This window comes from Hyla sarda, chromosome 5, assembly GCF_029499605.1.
Source record: "Hyla sarda isolate aHylSar1 chromosome 5, aHylSar1.hap1, whole genome shotgun sequence".
NCBI classification, from domain to species: domain Eukaryota; kingdom Metazoa; phylum Chordata; class Amphibia; order Anura; family Hylidae; genus Hyla; species Hyla sarda.
This window is the reverse complement of record NC_079193.1, coordinates 377,042,268-377,064,142: the sequence shown is the minus strand read 5'-3', so window position 1 is coordinate 377,064,142 and position 21,875 is coordinate 377,042,268. Positions and strand designations below refer to the sequence as shown.

Sequence of the window (21,875 nt, the reverse complement as noted above, 5' to 3'; positions counted from 1 at the left end):
CGGAGTGGAGAAGATGACCCCCGGAGAAGGACAGCCCGGACCGGTGCACCCTCGACCCGGAATGCCGCCGGACACTACAGGAAGGAAGGATGGATGGCCCGGACCACCCTGACAGGTAGGGGGAGAGAAGCGGGTGGCGGCGGCGGCCTATGGCCCCGCAAAAGCCACTGCAGTGCATTGATTTAAAGCGCCCGCTTTAAATCAATGACCTGCAGCGGTGTCGAGGGGGCATAAATAGCCGATAACTTATACCGAAATATCGGTATAAGTTATCGGCTATCGGCCCTAACCTCCACCGATTATCGGTATCGGCCCTAAAAAAACGATATTGGTCGATCCCTACCTTCCAGTACTTATCAGCTGCTATATGCTCCACAAGCAGTTATTTTCTTTTTGAATTTCCTTTCTGTCTGACCACAGTGCTCTCTGCTGACACCTCTGTCCATTTTGGGAAATGTCCAGAGCAGAATAGGTTTCCTATGGGGATTTGCTCCTACTCTGGACAGTTCCTAAAATGGATAGGTGTCAGCAGAGAGCACTGTGGTCAGGCAGAAAGGAAATTCAAAAAGAAAAGAACTTCCTGTGGAGCATACAGCAGCTGATAAGTACTGGAAGGATTAAGATTTTTAAATAGAAGTAATTTACAAATCTGTTTAACTTTCTGGCACCAGTTGATTTAAAAATTCCTTTTTAAAGGAAAACTGTCTTATGTTTTTCTCCACAGGTACCATTGGATGGTGCGGGAGACGCTGAACATTTTGAGTCCTACCTTGCCCGGATGCGCTGCGCCGTTTGCCCGTTATGGCAGTTTTTCTCTATATTTAAATTAGCTGCTAACTGGCACGGGCGGGGTTACTGCCTTCATCTGGCACATGACGTAACCGCCGCCCGGCTAAAGAATATTCATATAATGTCTTACACTCTCCTTCTCCACCCGGCCGATACTGCGCATGTGCGGGATTTACTCCATCGCTGCTCCGGACTAATGAAGCTGCGCTGTAGACCACTTCCGGTAGGAAATCCCACACATGCGCAGTATTGGCCGGGATGAGAAGGAGAGTGTAAGACATTATATGAATATTCATTAGCCGAGCGATGCTGCAGGCCGGGCGGCGGTTACGTCATGTTCCAGGTGAAGGCAGTAACCCCGCCCGTGCCAGTTAGCAGCTAATTTAAATATAGAGAAAAACTGCTATAACGGGCAAACGACGCAGCGCATCCGGGCAAGGTAGGACTCAAAATGTTCAGCGTCTCCCGCACTATCCACCGTTACCCTGTGGATAGTGCGAGAGAAAACATATGACATTTTTCCTTTAAAAGGGATACTCTGGTGAAAATAATTTTCGCAATATGCATTGCCCAGGCGGCTACAATAAAAAATAAATAAACCTAGACTTACCTCTTGCTGCTCCCTGGTATTGCTGTCCCATCCTCCGCTGCGATCCTTTTCTTTTTTCTGGTCTCTGACATGCAACAGCACAGCCTTTTGGCTGTCCAGACTTGCTGGGAGTTGTAATTTAGCAACAGCTGGAGGCACCCTGGTTGGATAACACTGTCGTAAGTTATAGTAGGGTTGCGGGGAAACATAAAAAAAAAATTAATGCTCACCTATCCCCGATCCCCGTAGGTCTGCCGCAGATCCCGTTCTCCTTCGTGTGGTCCCAGTATCTTTGTGCCCCAAACAACCAGCTGGTTCCAGGACCTTTTCTGCTCAGCCAATCAGAGGCTGCAGCAGTGTCACGTGTCAGGCCAGTGATTGGCCGAGCAAAAAGGTCCTGTAAGTCCCATAAGACACTGGCTGCATGGAGGAAAATAGAATCTGCAGTAAATGTATGGGGAACCGGAGGTAGGTAAGTATCTGGTTTAGGGTCTATTCACACGTACAGTATTCTGTGCAGTTTTTATGCGCAGGATTTGAAGCTGCGTTCAGTCATTTAGTTTACAATGAAATCTGCAGCAGAAAATCCTGCGCAGAATACTGTACGTGTGAATAGACCATTAAAGGGGTACTCCGCTACCCCAGCATGTGGAACATTTTGTTCTGAATGCTTGGAGCAGGGGGCGGGGGTTGTGGTGTCGTGGTCACACCTCCTCATGATGTCACACCACGGCCCCATCAATGCAAGTCTATGGGAGGGGGCGTGGCGGCTGCCACGCCCCCTCCCATAGACTTGCATTGAGGGGGCGTTGCGTGACATCACAACCCCTGCCACCCGCACCCAGCATTCTAAACGAACGCCTGGTGCTGCACCGAGCTGTTCAGAGTAGGAGAAAATCCCCATAGCAAACCTCTCCTGCTCCCGACAGTTCCTCAAATGGACAGAGTAGTGCTGGGCAGTATACCGGTATGGATTTTTGCCCATACTGCTATACCGGTCGGGCCCCTCCCCCACCCTCAGAGTCAAGAAATAAAATTAAACTTACCCGTAATGGGGGTGGTCCGGGCCATCCATCCTTCCTTTAGTGTCTGGCGGCATTCCGGGTGGAGGGTGAACCGGTCCGGGCTGTCCTTCTTCTCCGGGGGTCCTCTTCTCCACTCCGGGCAGGCTCCGGCCTAGTACGCTGCATAGACGCCGCTACGCCGTGACGTCAGGTGCGTCGCTGCGCACGGGCGTCTGTGCAGCGTTACTAGGCCGGAGTCTGCCCGGAGTGGAGAAGAGGACCCCCCGGAGAAGGACAGCCCGGACCGGTTCACCCTCCACCCGGAATGCCGCCGGACACTACAGGAAGGATGGATGGCCCGGACCACCCTCCCCGGACGGTCCCTGCAGCAACTGGGAAGGTGAGTCAGGGTTCTGGGATGGACAGGGGTCTGTATAATATACTATACCTACAGTAGGCCCTCCAGCTGTTGAGGCCCTCCAGCTGTTGCAACCAGCATGCCCGGACAGCCAACGGCTGTCCGGGCATGCTGGGAGTAGTAGTTTTGCAACAGCTCGAGGCACCCCTAGTTGGGGAAACACTGAACTATACTATATACTACTATATAGTCCAACATGCTAGGAGTTGTAGTTTTGCAACAGCTGGAGGCACCCCTAGTTGGGAAACACTGACCTATACTATATACTACTATATAGTCCAACATGCTGGGAGTAGTAGTTTTGCAACAGCTGGAGGCACCCCTAGTTCGGGAAACACTGACCTATACTATATACTACTATATAGTCCAACATGCTGGGAGTTGTAGTTTTGCATCAGCTGGAGGCACCCCTAGTTGGGGAAACACTGACCTATACTATATACTACTATATAGTCCAACATGCTGGGAGTTGTAGTTTTGCAACAGCTGGAGGCACCCCTAGTTGGGAAACACTGACCTATACTATATACTACTATATAGTCCAACATGCTGGGAGTAGTAGTTTAGCAACAGCTGGAGGCACCCCTAGTTGGGAAACACTGACCTATACTATATACTACTATATAGTCCAACATGCTGGGAGTAGTAGTTTAGCAACAGCTGGAGGCACCCCTAGTTGGGAAACACTGACCTATACTATATACTACTATATAGTCCAACATGCTGGGAGTAGTAGTTTAGCAACAGCTGGAGGCACCCCTAGTTGGGAAACACTGACCTATACTATATACTACTATATAGTCCAACATGCTGGGAGTTGTAGTTTTGCAACAGCTGGAGGCTGTAGGGTTGTTTGTTACATCTATTTAAAAGGGAACTCCACTGCCCCAGTGTTCAGACCATTTAGTTCCGCTACGCCACCTCAATGCAAGTCTCAATGTAAGAAAAATAAAAATACTGTGATACTTCAGAAAAATACTGTGATACTCATTTTTGGTCATATCGCCCAGCACTAGGACAGAGATGTCAGCAGAGAGCACTGTGGTCAGACAGAAAAGAAATCCAAAAAGAAAAGAACTTCCTGTGGAGCATACAGCAGCTGATAAGTAGTGGAAGAATTAAGATTTTTTTTTAATAGAAGTAATTTACAAATCGATTTAACTTTCTGGCACCAGTTGATTTAAAAAAATAAATAAAAATAAATGTTTTCCAGCTGCGGGTCCCCCGCGATCAGACATCTTATCCCCTATCCTTTGCATAGGGGATAAGATGTCTAGGGGGTGGAGTACCCCTTTAATGTTCCCCCTGCACAACATTAATGGGGGAGATGTGATATGGGGGTGTGGACATGCAATTGGGTTGATGTGACCTTGGGGGATTGAAATGGGGGGGGGGGATAGACATGAACTGGGGGGGGGGGGGTGTAGACTTAAAATGGGGGGGAATGTGACATTTAGGAGATTAGACATAAATATGGGGGATTTCACCATTTGTTTATTATATTGCAGTCGCATATCGAAATCGCAATATTTACCTTCCCCAAATCGTGCTACCCTAGTGGTCAATGTTGCAATTTTTGCCTCTTGAAAGATGATGTCCAGATGTCGATCGTACGGGGGCCCCGGCTCTGCTCCTGTAAATGTTCATGCGTCTCCGTCTCTTCCGTAGAGATGAATGGAGGGAGGTGTTTACACCAGCTGACATGCTGGGTACGAAACCCGCATCAGCAGAGCCGGGGTCCCAGCGGTTGGGCCCCCGCGATCCTGCGGATAAATAGAGAGAGATTTTTTTTTTTGTCGGACATCTCCTTTTTTTTAAATCAACTGGTGCCAGAAAGTTAAACAGTTTTGTGTATTACTTCTATAAAAAAAATCTTAATCCTTCCAGTACTTATCAGCTGCTGTATGTTCCAGAGGAAATTCTTATCTTTTTCAGTACGCTCTGCTGACACCTCCAGAGTAGGAGAAAATCCCCATAGCAAACCTCTCCTGCTCCGGACAGTTCCTAAAATGGACAGAGGTGTCAGCAGAGAACACTGTGGTCAGATAGAAAAGAAATCCAAAAAGAAAAGAACTTCCTGTGGAGCATACAGCAGCTGATTACCGGAGGATTAAGATTTTTTAATAGACGTAATTTACAAATCTGTTAAACTTTCTGTCACCAGTTGATTTAATTTATTTTTACATTATACATTGTCAGCTGTGAGACCTTATATATAGACAGGGCTGTGTCTGAGCTCTACAGGCATTTCTTTTCTCCTCATGGCTCGGTATTTGCTCTGATATACATTGTCAGCTGTGAGATCTTATATAGACATGACTGTGTCTGAGCTCTACATGCAGTTCTTTCCTCCTCATGTTTGCTCTGATATACATTGTCAGCTGTGAGATCTTATATAGACAGGGCTGTGTCTGATCTATACAGGCAGTTCTTTCTCCCTCATGGCTTGGTGTTTCCTCTGATATACATTGTAAGCTGGGAAATCTTATATAGACAGGGCTGTATCTGAGCTCTACAGGCAGTTCTTTCCGCCTCAATGATTGGTGTTTGCTCTGATATACATTGTCAGCTGTGAGATCTTATATAGACAGGGCTGTATCTGAGCTCTACAGGCAGTTCTTTCCGCCTCAATGATTGGTTTTTGCTCTGATATACATTGTCAGCTGTGAGATCTTATATAGACAGGGCTGTGTCTGAGCTCTACAGGCAGTTCTTTCCCCCTCATGGCTTGGTGTTTTCTCTGATATACATTGTCAGCTGTGAGACCTTATATAGACAGGGCTGTGTCTGAGCTCTACAGGCAGTTCTTTCCTCCTCATGGCTTGGTGTTTGCTCTGATATACATTGTCAGCTGTGAGACCTTATATAGACAGGGCTGTGTCTGAGCTCTACAGGCAGTTCTTTCCCCCTCATGGCTTGGTGTTTTCTCTGATATACATTGTCAGCTGTCAGACATTATATAGACAGGGCTGTATCTGAGCTCTACAGGCAATTCTTTCCTCCTCATTGATTGGTTTTTGCTCTGTTATACATTGTCAGCTGTGAGACCTTATATATAGACAGGACTGTGACTGAGCTCTACAGGCATTTCTTTCCCCCTCATGGCTTGGTGTTTGCTCTGATATACATTGTCAGCTGTGAGACCTTATATAGACAGGGCTGTGTCTTGTCCAATCAGATGAAACTACCCCCAGGTGACTCCTATGAAGTGGAGAAACATCTCGGAGATGATCAAGAAAAATTAGAGGCGTCAGAGCTAAATATCATGTGTCACAGCAAAGGATCTGAATAATTATGTGTCATTTTAGTTTTTCCTTTTCAATTTGCCAATATTTACAAAATTGTTTTCTTAGGCGATATTACATGCCTAATAATTGGACTGAGTAGGGTGTGGGGGGGGGGGGGGGGTGGGGGTGGGGGAATATTTCAGCACTAGGCCTGAACATGACAAAATGTGATGAAGTGTAAGGGTCTGAAGACTAGGGATTGACCGATTATCGATTTGGCCGATATTCACGATTTTGGACGTTATCGGTTTGCCGATAATCCGATAATGCCGCGCCCCACCACACCCACCACCGCACCGCCCCGGCCGCTGCCCCATTGCCTCCCCCATCCCCGGTTTTATAATTACCTGTTCACTCTATTTCTGGCTCCTGTATTACGCTGTGCGGCGCAATGACGAGTGACGTCCTCAACGTGACCTCACAGTCATTGCGCACAGTGACAGCTTAGGAGGTCGGCGCCGGAGACAGAAGTAGAGCGGACCCCGGGAACAGCTAATTATAAAATTGGGAATTGGGGAGGCAATGGGGCAGCGGCGGCGGTCTCTGGCCGGTGCAGGACGGGGGGTGTATGGTGCGGTGCGGGTTCGCCGGGTGGTGTCGCCGGGGGGGATAAATAGCCGATAACTTATACCGGAATATCAGTATAAGTTATTGGCTTTCGGCCCTAACCTCCACAGAATATCGGTATCGGCCCTAAAAAACCGATATCGGTCGATCCCTACTGAAGACTTTCTGAATGCTTTGTAAAGGAGTTCAGCTGTGGAGTACAAAGGAGATTTGTCATTGTCCCCCGGGGCTGTGTCTTCTCTTCAGGGGCCCCAGTCACAGTTGGATCAATGTCTCCTAATTATTACTACAGGACGAATTTCATTTGTTGCTGTACTTTCCCTTTAAGAGCCGTAGTGTCCACTTTTAGGGGATATTGTGAGGCCGCTGCCTGGAGTTCTCAGAAGCGACGCTAATTGCGTTACTCTGCGGCTGACGGGATGAGCTTCAGGCAGAAACCAAGAAAATCGAATATCAGCGCGTTTCCTGTCGGCGGGATCAGCAGTGATTAGGTGTGTAATGTTATGAGGTCATCCCTCCCTACATGCTGGAAATGGAGTTATTATTGAAGAGTGTTACCATCCACCCCCCGACGGCCCATTACCACTCTATAAACCACTCATTACACCCGCTGTTTACCTCACACTGTAACGTAACGTCTGCACTATACCCCTTTGGCGTTTTAACCCCCTTGTTGACTTCTTCACAGTTCTTAAGTTCTTCTAATCTGTCACTCTATTGTATATTGGGGTCTGTCTGTCTGTCTTGCCTCTTTCTTGGAAAGCTGGGTGGTAATAGTTAAGGCTTCCCAAGGAGGATAAGGACCTGGACTACAGTGGGGAGTTGTGCAGTGATGATAATGACGGATCTAATACTCATGACCATATAAAAGAAACAACTTCTGAGAATGACAGATCGGCTTAAAGGGGCACTCTGGTTTTGAAAAACGTATCCACTATTTACAAGATAGGGAATAAGTGTGTGAACAGGGTTTTACCACAATCTCATCACAGCTTAGCCCCACCTACTATATGCCATCATCGCAGGTCCTTTTAGCCGCAATCTCGTCACAGCTTAACCCCACCTACTAAATGCCATCATCGCAGTTCCTTTAGCCACGATCTCATTACAGCTTAGCCCCACCTACTAAATGCCATCATCGCAGTTCCTTTAGCCACGATCTCATTACAGCTTAGCCCCACCTACTATATGCCATCATCGCAGGTCCTTTAACCACGATCTCATCACAGCTTAGTCCCACCTACTATATGCCATCATCGCAGGTCCTTTTAGCCGCAATCTCGTCACAGCTTAGCCCCACCTACTAAATGCCATCATCGCAGTTCCTTTAGCCACGATCTCATTACAGCTTAGCCCCACCTACTATATGCCATCATCGCAGGTCCTTTAACCACAATCTCCTCACAGCTTAGCCCCACCTACTATATGCCATCATAGCAGGTCCTTTAGCCACAGTCTCATTACATCTTATTGGTCACGCATTAAAACAAGCCCTCATATGGGTCTGTGGATGGAAATATAAACATTATGATTTTTAGAAGGCGAGGGGGAAAAAACAAAAAACTAATTAAAATTGGCTTTGTCCTTAAGGGGTTAATGACATTCTTCAGTGCTCCTGGTGATCCGGTGTGACCTCTCCGTACTGGGCGGTGGTTTCAGGTCTCAGTCTTTGTTGTTATACGGGTTCTGTCTGTGCTCACCGCAGTGTGAACCCCTCACCAGATGCTTCCTAACTTTTTTTTTTATTCTCTTAAAACGATTTGTTAAATAGCAAAAACAAAGCGGCAACGACGGGCGTCTGATGGTGATGATGATGTCATCTTTTAGGTCACAGGAAGTCAGCTGACCCGGACTGACCACTTCCTCTGACACGCCATGCACTGTGATTATTTGTGGGTCTAACTGAACACATGACTTGGTTACAGTAATGAAACACATGGATGTAACTGTGCTGGAATAAAACGGATAGAGATGTAGGACTATAATGGTGAGTGTAATATGGCAGGGGGTGTGGAAATTTAATATAAAACTACTTGTCCATGGGACTAAAACAGAGCAAAATCTACTTGTCCCTCATGACGATCCACTTATCCCGGCCAATTTTTGCTTTTATACTCTCGTTTTTTCCTCCTCGCCCTATAATAGCCATAACTACCTACTATAATGATACCTTTTTAATTTTTCTATAACATATTCTCCGAAACAACATTTTTTAAATATAAATATATATATATATATATATATATATATATATATATAATCGGTGAAATGAACTTGAAATAGTAAAAGATAATTTAGCAAATTTGGTGCTTTTCTTTTCTACACCATTTACCTTGTGGTTGAGCGAACATGTTGTTTTGATACTGATTACAGAAATACCAGATTTGTATAGTTTCAGTCATGTTTTACTAATTAAAAAAAAAAAAAAAAAAAAGATTCTGAACTTTTATGAATTACCATTTTTTGACCCCTGTAGCTCTTTAAAAAAAAAAAAAAAAAAAAAAAAAAAAATTTAAAAAAATAAAGTTTCGCATACCAGGCTGTATGAGGGCTAATTTTTTGCGCCATAATCTGTTTTTTGTATCTGAACCATTTTGGTATTGATCTGACTTTTTAATCCCTTTTTTAACCTTTTTTTTTTTTTCTGGGATATTATAAAAATTGCAATTCTGTGGTTTGGTATTTTTTTTTTTTTACATTTACATAATTTACCATATGGGATACATAATGTTATATTTTAAGAGTTCGTACAATTATGCATGCAGCGATACTAAATATTATATTATTATGTTTACATTTACATTTTATTAAAACTTTTATTTTTTAATTTATTATTTTTTTTTTACACTTTATTAGACTTTTAGGAGGAATCATTAGATTCCTCATACAGATCAATAGAGTTCTATTGAACTCCATTGATCTGTGTGCTCTGCGATCCATTGATAGAGCCTGGTCCAGCCAGACTCTATCAATGACAGAGCCACGGACAGCAGGGAAGCAGAGGTAAGCCATCCGGCTACCTCTATAGTGGATCTCAACCGACCCCCCCCCCCCCCCCCCCCCACCCCTCCCCTGTGATCACGGTCCGTATCCGTAAATCCCATGGTGATCTGGAGAGGTCAGGACTGTATACTGAAGGTCTGTTCTATCGCAGAAAGTTGTCTAGGTTACATACCAATTGCACCAAACCCTCAACTGTGAGATGTAGTGTTTCCTAACCAGAGTGCCTCCAGCTGTTGCAAAACTACAACACTTAGCATGCCCGGACAGCCTTTGGCAACAGCTGGAGGCACTCTGGTTGGGAAACAATGCTCTACAGCAGTGGTCTTCAACCTGCGGACCTCCAGCTGTTGCAAAACTACAACTCCCAGCATGCCCGGACAGCCATCGGCTGTCCGGGCATGCTGGGAATTGTAGTTTTGAAACATCTGGAGGTCCGCAGGTTGAAGACCACTGCTCTAGGGATACCATGGTTGGAGGATTGACCTTCTCTTCGACGTTGAGCAGTGTTACCCAACCAGGGTGCCTCCAGCTGTTGCAAAACTACAACTCTTAGCATGCCCGGACAGCCTTTGGCAACAGCTGAAGGCACTCTGGTTGGGAAACAATGCTCTACAGCAGTAGTCTTCAACCTGCGGACCTCCAGATGTTGCAAAACTACAACTCCCAGCATGCCCGGACAGCCATCGGCTGTCCGGACATGCTGGGAATTGTAGTTTTGAAACATCTGGAGGTCCGCAGGTTGAAGACCACTGCTCTACAGGGTTTAAAGAGGTACTCCACTGGCCAGTGTTCCGGCTGCATTCGGAACATTTAGTTCCGAACGCTGCGAGCGGGCTGCAGGGGGTCGACCCCCGCAACGTGCGCAGCGTTCGGAACTAAATGTTCCGAAGGCAGCCGGAACACTGGCCAGTGGAGTACCTCTTTAAAGGGATATTTCCATCACATCCATTCGCCTTTCTGGCCCATTCACGGCTGCTGGAGTCGGTCGGGGAAAAAAAAAGCGGAAGAGGTCCATCATGGTTTCCTGAATTTCAATATTTATTAATATTCCGTCTTTTTATCTTTATTTTTCCTTAAAGGGGTACTCCGGTTAAAAAACTTTTATTTATTTTTTTTTTTAAATCAACTGGTGCCCGAAAGTTAAACAGATTTGTAAATGGTTTCTATTAAAAATTTTTTATCCTTCCTGTACTTATTAGCTGCTGAATACTACAGAGGAAATGTTCTTTTTGAAACACAGAGCTCTCTGCTGACATCTCTGTCCATTTTATGAACTGCCCAGAACAGCATATGTTTGCTATGGGGATTTCCTTTTACCCTGAACATTTCCTAAAATGGACAGAGATGTCAGCAGAGAGCACTGTGGTCATGATGTCAGCAGAAAGCTCTGTGTTTCAAACGGAAAAGAATTTCCACTGTAGTATTCAGCAGCTAATAAGTACAGGAAGGATTACGATTTTTTAATTGAAGTAATTTACAAATCTGTTTAACTTTCTGGCACCAGTTGATTTAAAGAAAAAAAAAAAAAAGTTTTTACCGGAGTACCCCTTTAAAGGTGTTCTCCGCCCCAAGACATCTTATCCCCTATCCAAAGGATAGGGGATAAGATGTCAGATTGCCGCGGTCCCGCTGCTGGGGGCCCGGGGATCGCTACTGCAGCACCCCGCAATCATTACTGCGCTCTGCCAGTAATGACGGGCGATACAGGGGCCAGAGCATCGTTACGTCAAGGCTCCGCCCCCTCGTGACGTCACAGCCCGCCCCCGTCAATACAAGTCTATGGGAGGGGGCGTGACGACCGCCACGCCCCCTCCCATAGACTTGCATTAAGGGGAAGGGCGATGTTGTCATGAGGGACGGAGCGAACTCGCTCTGTGCAGTAATGATGGGGGGGGGGGCCGCAACGGCGATCCCCGGGGTCCCCAGCAGTGGGACTGCGGCGATCTAGCATCTTATCCCCTATCCTTTGGATAGGGGATAAGATGCCAGGGGTGGAGTACCCCTTTAAGGGTACTTTCACACGTACACAGATTTGATGCGACGGATTTTCTGCTGCAGATTTCAGTGTAAATGAAATGACTGAGCGCAGCTTCTAATCGGCGGTTACAAATCCTGCGCATCAAATCTGCGCAGTATCCTGTATGTGTGTACGTACCCTTAGGGTCTCAGGATTTCGAGCTGTGTTCAGTCATTCAGTTTACATTGAAATCTGCAGCCGAAAATCCTGCGCATCAAATCTGCACAGAATACTGTACAGGTGAATAGACCATTAAAGGGGTACTCCAGTATTTGTTGATGTCTCCAGAGATCCCACTTGAATGCATTGGTAGCAGAGTCCTCTATACCGAGCATTCACTTACACATCTTCTATTCAAAGTGGCTGTTTTGACTTTATTTATTTTTTTACCCCTTTTTTTTGAGCTATGAAAACGGACCCCATCTGCGCGAGCATCGTCCTTCTCCGGCGCTGACTCGTAGACTAAGACGACAGCTGCGCAGATTAAATATTGAAGGCGATAACACCATCCCATGTGGCCCTGATTCTAATCCAATTATAGGGGCAAAGCGCCTAGTGCAGTCTGTCCAAATCAGCGTACCTCCAGCTGTTGAGAAACTACAACTCCCAGCCTTTGGCTGTCCGGGCATGCTGGGAGTTTTAGTTTTGTAACATTCAGAGGCACATATAGAATGTGTGATAGAACCATAGAATGTGTGATAGAACCATAGAATGTGTGATAGAACCATAGAAGGTGTCGGCAGATAAAAACCATTTGGCCCATCTAGTCTGCCCAATGATCTACACTGCTCAAAAAATAAAGGGGACACTAAGATAACACATCGTAGATGTGACTGAACTAATCGTATGAAATACTTTCCTCTTTACATAGTTGAATGCGCTGACAACAAAATCAAACAAAAATTATCAATGGAAATTAACTATATTAACCCATGGAGGTCTGGATATGGAGTCACACTCAAAATCACAGTGGAAAACCGCACTACAGGCTGATCCAACGTTATGTAATGTCCTTAATACAAGTCCCAATGAGGCTCAGTAGTGTGTGTGGCCTCCACGGGCCCGTATGACCTCAATACAACGCCTGGGCATGATCCTGATGAGGCAGGGGTGTGGAAATGTTATAAAAAAAACTACTTGTCCACGGGACTAAAATGGAGCAAAATCTACTTGTCCCTCATGACGATCCACTTGACCAATTTTCGCTTTTACGCTCTGATTTTTTCCTCCTCGCCCTATAATAGCCATAACTACCTACTATGAGACCTTTTAATTTTTCAATAACATATTCTCTGAACCAAAAAAAAGAATAAATATATATTAAGGGAAGTGAAATTGAAATAGTAAAAGATAATTTAGCAGATTTGGTGGTTTTTCTTTTCTGCACCATTTACCTTGTGGTCAGATAACATGTTAGTTTTATACTTTAGGCGCCTGATTACAGCGATACCAGATTTGTATCGTTTACGTCATGTTTTACTAATTCTGAACATTTTCAAATTTTTTTAATTGCCATTTTTTAACCCCTGTAGCTTTATTTTTTTTTCCGCATACCAGGCTGTATGAGGGCTCATTTTTTGCGCCATAATCAGTTTTTTGTATCGGCACCATTTTGGCATTGATCTGACTTTTTAATCGCTTTTTAACTTTTTTTTTCTGGGATATTATAAAAATTGCAAATCTGTGGTTTGGTATTTTTATTACATTTACCATACGGGATACATAATGTTATATTTTAATAGGTTGTACAATTACACACGAAGCGATACCAAATATGTTTATTTTTATTATGTTTGCATGTTTTTATATAGGAAAAGGGGGTGATTTGAACTTTTAACATGGAAGGGGTTAATGCAGCGGTCTTAAAACTGTGGCCCTCCAGATGTTGCAAAGCTACAACTCCCAGCATGCCCGGACAGCCAACGGTTGTTCTGGCATTCTGGGAATTGTAGTTTTGTAACATCTGGAGGGGCACAGTTTGAAGACCACTGGGTTAATGTGTCTTCCAAACTTTTATTAAAACGTTTTTCTTTTTTTTTTTTACACTTTATTAGACTTATATGAGGAATCATTAGATTCCTCAGACAGATGAATAGATTCTATTGAACTCTATTAATCTGTGAGCTCCGTGATCCATTGATAGAGCCTGGTCCAGCCAGGATCTATCAATGACAGAGCCGGGACAGGAGGAAGCAGAGGTAAGTCCTCCGGCTACCTCTATAGTGGATCGCCCCCCTGCGATCGTGCTTGGGGGGGGGGGGGGGGCATCCACCCCACTAGCCCACTAGGGAGCATTCACATCTCCCTTTAGACGCCGCTGTCAGCTATGACAGCGACGATCTAAAGGGTTAATAGCCAGCCGCGGCGATCGCCGAATGCTGGCTATTAGCGGTGGCTCCCGGCTACTGAGAACAGCCGGAGGCTGCAGAGTATGGAGCGGACAGGAATCCCGAGCCCACTCCATACTCCTCTGTGAGCGCTGCATACAGTCTCCCCGTGCAGACGTGCGGGGAGCGAAGGCAGAGGATGCAGGTCTGCACGGGGAGAAATAAGCCACGCCCCCTCATCTCCCCCCCGCACGTCTGCAGAGCAGGGGAGAGAAGACACATACACAGCTTCTCATCTCCCCTGCTCTGCGTTGGAGGACACAGGCTGCAGAGTATGGAGCGGGCAGGAGTCGGGAGCCCGCTCCATACAGACTGCAGATCGCCGCCGCACTTGTCAGGTTCGGCCCTGCTTGCCCGAAGCCGGGCTAAGGGCCGGACAAATTCACCTGCCCGGCGCCCAAAACTGCTAGTCCCGGGCGTCGGGCGATAGGAATTCTACATCCCTGTGAGGGGGAGGATGGTCTTCTGAGGGATGTCCTCCCAGACCTGGACTAAAGCATCCGCCAACTCCTGGACAGTCTGTGGTGGATGGAGCGAGAAATCCCAGATGTGCTCAATCGGATTCAGGGGAACAGGCGGCCAGTCCATAGCATCAATGTCTTCCTCTTGTAGGAACTGCTGACACACTCCAGACACATGAGGTCTAGCATTGTCTTGTATTAGGAGGAACCCAAGGCCAACCGCACCAGCATATGGTCTCACAAGGGGTCTGAGGATCTCGTCTCGGTACCTAATGGCAGTCAGGCTACCTCTGGCAAGCACATGGAGAAATGCCACCCCACACCATAACTGACCCACCGCCAAACCGGTCATGCTGGAGGATGTTGCGGGCAGCAGATCGTTCTCCACGGCATCTCCAGACTCTGTCACGTCTGTCACATGTGCTCAGTGTGAACCTGCTTTCATCTGTGAAGAGCACAGGGCACCAGTGGTGAATTGATGTGCCATCCTGGATGAGCTGCACTACCTGAGCCACTTGTGTGGGTTGTAGACTCCGTCTCATGCTACCACTAGAGTGAAAGCACCGCCAGTATTCAAAAGTGACCAAAACATCAGCCAGGAAGCATAGGAAATGAGAAGTGGTCTGTGGTCACCACCTGCAGAACCACTCCTTTATTGTCGGTGTCTTGCTAATTGCCTATAATTTCCACCTGTTGTCTGTTCCATGTGAAGTTGATTGTCAATCAGTGTTCTTCCTGAGTGGACAGTGGGATCTCACACAAGTGTCAGTGACTTGGAGTTACATTGTTTTTTATAAGTGTTACCTTTATTATTTTTAGCAGTGTACTCTAGGGATCGACCGATATCGTTTTTTTAGGGCCGATACCGATAATCGGTGGAGGTTAGGGCCGATAGCCGATAACTTATACCAATATTCCGGTATAAGTTATCGGCTATTTATCCCCCCGCCACACCGCTGCAGATCATTGATTTAAAGCGGGCGCTTTAAATCAATGATCTGCAGTGGCTTTTGCGGTGCCATAGACCACCGCCGCCACCCGCTTCTCTTCCCTACTTGTCAGGGTGGTCCGGGCCATCCATCCTTCCTTTAGTGTCCGGCGGCATTCCGGGTGGAGGGTGAACCGGTCCAGGCTGTCCTTCTTCTCCGGGGGTCCTCTTCTCCACTCTGGGCAGGCTCCGGCCTAGTAAAGCAGCATAGACGCCGCTGCGCAGTGACGCCCGTGCGTAGCGACACACCTGACGTCACGGCGTAGCGGCGTCTATGCAGTGTACTAGGCCGGAGCCTGCCCGGAGTGAAGAAGATGACCCCCGGAGAAGGACAGCCCGGACCGGTTCACCCTCCACCCGGAATGCCACCGGAGACTACAGTAAGGATGGATGGCCCGGACCACCCCCATTACGGGTAAGTTTAATTTTTCTTTTATTGACTCGGAGGGTGGGGGAGGGGCCCGACCGGTATAGCGGTATGGGCAAAATCCATACCGTGGGAGAAAAAAAAACGGTATCCGGTTCATACTGGTATACCGCCCAGCACTACGATGGGGGGTGCGACGCGGTGCGGTGGGTTGGGGGCGGGGTATTATCGGCTTATCGGCAAGGTAATTGCCGATACCGATAATGCCCAAAATTGTGATTATCGGCCATACCGATAATCGGTCGGTCCCTAGTGTACACACTATCAATAGTCCCCGGCCCTTATATGAAGGATATCCTTATGCCTATCCCTATCTTTTATATAAAGAATGGCCGTTTGCCCAGCAGCCTCGTACCCCAGAAGACTAGAGTCTGTAATCTTGTACTGTAACAAAATGTGGGGAAAAAAAAGTTAAAAGGGTCTTCTGACTTTCTAAATACAATGTATGTCCAAACTTGTTTTAGGGGGAACATACATCTTCCAAAGTAGCGTATAAACCTGTCAGCTCCCATTTGTGAATCTCCCAGTATTTATGGTGGAGCAGTTTGCATTTTATTAACTTATTAAAGTAATTAGCAATTTAGTCAAATTAGTGACAATCTGTCATCAGAAGCCTCTATAATCAACAGGACGCCTGGAGACTGCGCAAATACTGTGGGCGCCGCTGTGGTGGAGTCTGTCGGCAATATTCGTTTAAGGGGTGTGCAGGGCGTGGATTTAGGGCATTGGATGTAAGCTCGCTCTATGTTTCCAGTCTGGTACAATATATACCGTATTTTTCGCCGTATGAGACGCACTTTTTCTTCCCCAAAACTGGGGGGAAAAAGTCGGTGCGTCTTATACGGCGAATACACCCCTATCGCGGCGGTCCCTGCGGCCATCAACGGCCGGGACCCGCGGCTAATACAGGACATCACCGATCGCGGTGATGCCCAGTATTAACCCTTCAGACGCGGCGATCAAAGCTGACCACCGCGTCTGAAGGGAAAGTGACACTAACCCGCCTGTTCAGTCGGGCTGTTTGGGACCGCCGCGATTTCACCGCGGCGGTCCCGAACAGCCCGAATGAATAGCCGGGTTAGTGCTTACAGGACACCGGGAGGGACCTTACCTGCCTCCTCGGTGTCTTCTGTATGGCCGGCACTCTCCTTCCTCGTCGTCGCGTACGTACGTCGGCGTGCGTAACGACGTGATGGCGGCGACGGAGAGCGAGGATACCCGGCCGGCAGCAGAGACGTTCCGGAGCGACGGGGACAGCGATAGAGCGACATCCAGGGCAGCGGTGACGGGTCCGGAGCGGCGGGGACACGTGAGTATTACCTCCTATGCAGTGGTCTTCAATCTGCGGACCTCCAGATGTTGCAAAACTACAACTCCCAGCATGCACGGACAGCCAACGGCTGTCCGGGCATGCTGGGAGTTTTAGTTTTGCAACATCTGGAGGTCTGCAGGTTGAAGACCACTATTGGGTTCAAAATCTTTATTTTTTTAGATTTTGCACCTATAAATTGGGTGCGTCTTATACGCCGGTGCGTCCTATAGGGCGAAAAATACGGTATATATTTTTACCATATTTTCCATCGTAGAAGACTTTTTAACCCAGGAAAATGTTCTCAAAAGCTAGTCTTATATGCTGGGTGTCGTCTTTATAGGGCGGGTGCTGCAGATGCCCCGGGGTGTGGATGGAGAGAGAGAGCGGCACTGTGCCCAGAAAAACACGCATCTTTCACCCATCCCACTCGCTAGGGATCGACTGATATTGACTTTTTAGGGCTGATACCGATAAGCTGTGGACTTTCCGGACGATAGTCCATAACTTATACCGATATTTCAGTATAAGTTATCGGGCGCTTTAAATCAATGAACTGCAGCAGGGCTTTTTTGGGGCCAGAGACCACCGCCGCCACCCGCTTCTCTCCCCCTGCCGGTCCTGAGTTTAACCACTGCCGCTGCCCTATTGCCTCCCCCCATCTCCGGTTTTATAATTACCTGTTCCCGCAGTCCTCGCTACCACCGCCGCTGCCCAGCCCCCCCGTGCCCAGAGACCGCCGCCGCCTGCTTCTATCCCCCTGCCCGTCCTGAGTTTAACCACTGCCGCTGCCCCATCCCTGGTTTTATAATTACCTGTTCCCGGGGTCTGCGCTTCTTCTGGCTCCCGTCCTGAGCTGTCACTGTGCGTACTGACGGTGACGTCGCGTTTAGGACGTCACTCGTCATTGCGCAGCGCACAGCGTAACACAGGACAGCACAGGACACCGCAGAAGCCACAAGTAGCACGGGCCCCGGGAACAGGTGATTATAAAACCGGGGATGGGGGAGGCAATGGGGCAGTGGCGGTGCTGTGGGGGGCATTATCGGCAAGGTAGTTGCCGATACCGATAATGCTCCAAATCTCAATCCCTACCGCTCGCCCTTGTATGTATCCTATTACCAAACCTCTTTTTCTGCCTCTCAGATCTCGCTCCCGATGACTGCAGTGAAGCGGCGCAGGTGTGAGATCTGAGGCGGCGCAAACTTGAATGTGCGAGATTTGAGAGGTGGTGCAGGTGCGCACGTGCGTGACCAGAGAGGTGGAGAAGGAGGTGCGGTAATGGGATACAAGGGCGGGCCAGATGGATGAAAGAGGCAGGGAGGGCTGGGCCGGCAGGGACCAATCCAAGCAGGCTTTGTATACAACAACCAGCAAATCACTGGTTAAAGGTACATCGCTTGCCCTGATTCCCTGGTTGTTGTATTCTGGGTACCACATACCACGCACCATTTTCTGTACCAGTACATACAGTACAGTATAAAAATGTCCAACAGTCAAAACCTCATCATGGCTGCACCGGCAGAACGAAAGAAATATGAAGCCAGTTATAAACTCAAAGTTGTAAAGTTGGAAGAGGGGTAGAGCGAGTATATCCCAAACTCACTGTAAAAGTTGGGGGTCATCTTATATGCTGGGAAATACGGAATATATATATATTTTTTTTAAATAAAATAGAAAAAAAAAAAAAAAAAATATATATATATATATATATATATATATATATATATATATATATATATATTGGGGATCAACCGATAATCACGATTTTGGGCATTATCGGTATCGGCAATTAACTTGCCGATAATGCCCCACCGCACCACGACCGCCGCACCACGTCGCACCCCCCCCACCACACAGCCCCGGCCCCATTGCCTCCCCCATCCCTGGTTTTATGATTACCTGTTCCCGGGGCCCACGCTACTTCTGGCTCCCGCTGCGTCCTGCGTTACGCTGTGCGCAATGACGAGTGACGTGCGCGACGTGACGTCACCGTCAGTGCGCACAGTGACAGCTCAGGAGGACGCCACCGGAGCCAGATGTAGAGTGGACCCCGGGAACAGGTAATTATAAAACCGGGGATGGGGGAGGCAATGGGGTCGGGGGGGGGGGCGGTCGTGGTGCGGCGGTGGGGGGAGCGGTGGCGGTGATAGGACTCAGGAACCCCGGACAAGCAGGGGAAGAGAAGCGGGTGGCAGCGGCGGCGGTCTATGGCACCGCAAAAGCCACTGCAGTGCATTGATTTAAATCAATGATCTGCAGCGGTGTCGCGGGGGGGGATAAATAGCCGATAACTTATACCGGAATATCGGTATAAGTTATCGGCTATCGGCCCTAACCTCCACCGATTATCGGTATTGGCCCTAAAAAACGATACCGGTCGATCCCTAGTATGTATGTCTTCATGACGTTGAGCACCAGTCTGGAAACATAAGGCAAGCTTACATTTGACGCCCTAAATCCGTGCCCTGCATGTAGTACTCCCATGACAGATCCTCTTTTCCGCGCAGTTTACCTGTCAGTAACACCTGTTATGCCGCTGATGAGATGTAATTGTGGCGTCTGCCGTCTCCCGTTGGTTTGTTGTGTAATTATATCCCGATATTCTCATTCTGTGGCGGCGCATCTGTGAGCCAGTGAGTAACAGCTGATTATTTCGTTTATGTAAATGCAACTCGTAGGTTTATGAAGGTCGTGTAAAAAGTTCATTAAAGGGTAGCTCCCACCATCCATTTTTTCTTTCTTTCTGTCCCTGCCTATTGCCCATCTCTCCCTAACCCCCTCCCTCCCTTTACATTTTTTTTTTACTATATTAAAATCCCTTTTTGTCTGCCTGGTAGTGTGCTCACTACCAGGCAGACTTCCCCAGCAGGCACCACGTCACTGATGCCTGCTGGAGCCGGCACTTCCGCCCTTAGCTCACTATACAGGGTGCCTCCAGCTGTTTCACCACTACAACTCCCAGCTTGCCCTAACATCTACTGGCTGTCAGGGCATTCTGGGAGTTGTAGTGGTGAAAAAGCTGGAGGCACCCTGTGGTGAAAACAATAAGCAGTGCTACTTCGGGAGCAGCAGCAGCGGCGGCGCTCTCCCGAACCCCGCTCCCCACCCCCATACCTCTAGTGCTGAGCGGCGGCACTCCCCCGAACCCCGCTTCCCCCACCCCATTCCTCCAGTGAGGAAGACTTACCAGAGGATCAATGATCTTCCTCCGGACAGGGTAACGGCCTCCGGACAGGGTAAGGGGGGGGGGGGGGGGGGGGGGAGGGGCCGCGCGCGAGGCCAGTGGAGCTGGCCAATGCGCGCAGCCCCAGCTATCAGCGTGCTCGCTCTCGCCTGTCTGATTGACAGGCGCGAGCGAGCACCGCAGTGACTGGATTTCGACTCATTTGCCAGGCTGAAATGAGTCGAAATCCAGTAGTGACGTCACTGCAGAATGCATTCGGCCACTAGGAGGGCGACCCCTAGTGGCCGAATTTAAAAGTGATTTTAAACTTGTTTAAAATCACTTTTTTTAATTAAAGTATATTAGAGATATGTTGTAGTACTTAAGTACTACAACATATCAATTTTTAGATTTCATGACAGTGCCCATTTAAGGTTTGTAAGTCAAGAGAGAAACTTGTTGGACTTGGTCATGAATACCTAGGGGAGAGGTCTCCAAATTGTGGACCTCCAGATGGTGCAAAACTACAGCTCCCAGCATTTTTGTAGATTTTGCATCTTGGGCAATTACCATATGTTGATTCTACTTGGTGCTTTGTTTCCAGTATCCCCTGATGATGCTGCCACTAGGGATCGTCCGATATCGATTTTTTTTAGGGCCGATACTGATAATCTGTCACCTTTCAGGCCCATAACGTATACCGATATTCCGGTATAAGTTATTGGCTATTTCAACACCCTCCCGGCGGGGCAGAAGCCGTTGCAGATCAATGATTTTAAGCGGGCGCTTTAAATCAATGAACTGCAGCGGCTTTTGCCGGGCCGGAGACTGCCGCCGCCACCACCCGCTTCTCCCCCCTGCCTGTCCTGAGTCTAACCACCGCAGTTGCCCCATCCATCGCCTCCCCCCATCCCCGGTTTTATAATTACCTGTTCCTGGGGTCCGTGATACTTCTGGCGCCGTCGGCGTCCTGCGCTGTCACGGTGCGCACTGACGGTGACGTCGCGTTGGGGACGTCACTCGTCATTGCGCAGTGCACAGCAACCACGCAGGAGCCAGAACGATCGCGGACCCCAGGAACAGGTAATTATAACACCGGGGATGGGGGGAGGCGGCGGTATGTGGGCAGAGGATTGGGGGGGGGGGGAGGCCATGGGGCAGCGGCATGTGGCAGCAGCATGTGGCCAGAGGATGGGGGAGGCAATGGGGCAGCGGCGGCGGTATGTGGGCAGAGGATAGGGGGAGGCAATGGGGCAGCGGCGGCGACGGTAGTCTCTGGCTGGGGGGCGGGGCATTATCGGCATATCGGCAAGGTAATTGCCGATACCGATAATGTCCAAAATCGTGATTATTGGCCGATAATATCAGCCAAACCGATAATCGGTCGATCCCTAGCCGCCACCTTCTAGGTGTTTTTTTTTTCTTTTTCTTTTTTAATAGTACTGTGGACCTCCCAGATGTTG

General features: G+C 48.1%; 1 protein-coding gene across 5 annotated transcripts in view; it reads left to right on the top strand.

Annotated features, from left to right (window-relative positions):
- The window catches only part of TSNARE1 (t-SNARE domain containing 1), a 364,151-nt gene that overhangs the window by 8,965 nt on the left and 333,311 nt on the right, over positions 1-21,875 (top strand). The window contains exon 1 of one of the 5 annotated variants that reach the window (XM_056522866.1): positions 18,437-18,519. The exons of the other annotated variants lie outside the window; for them this stretch is intronic. The gene's annotated coding sequence lies outside the window, so the exon portion shown is untranslated. Of the gene's footprint in view, positions 1-18,436; positions 18,520-21,875 lie in introns of those variants that run through there. 5 annotated transcript variants of the gene reach the window in all.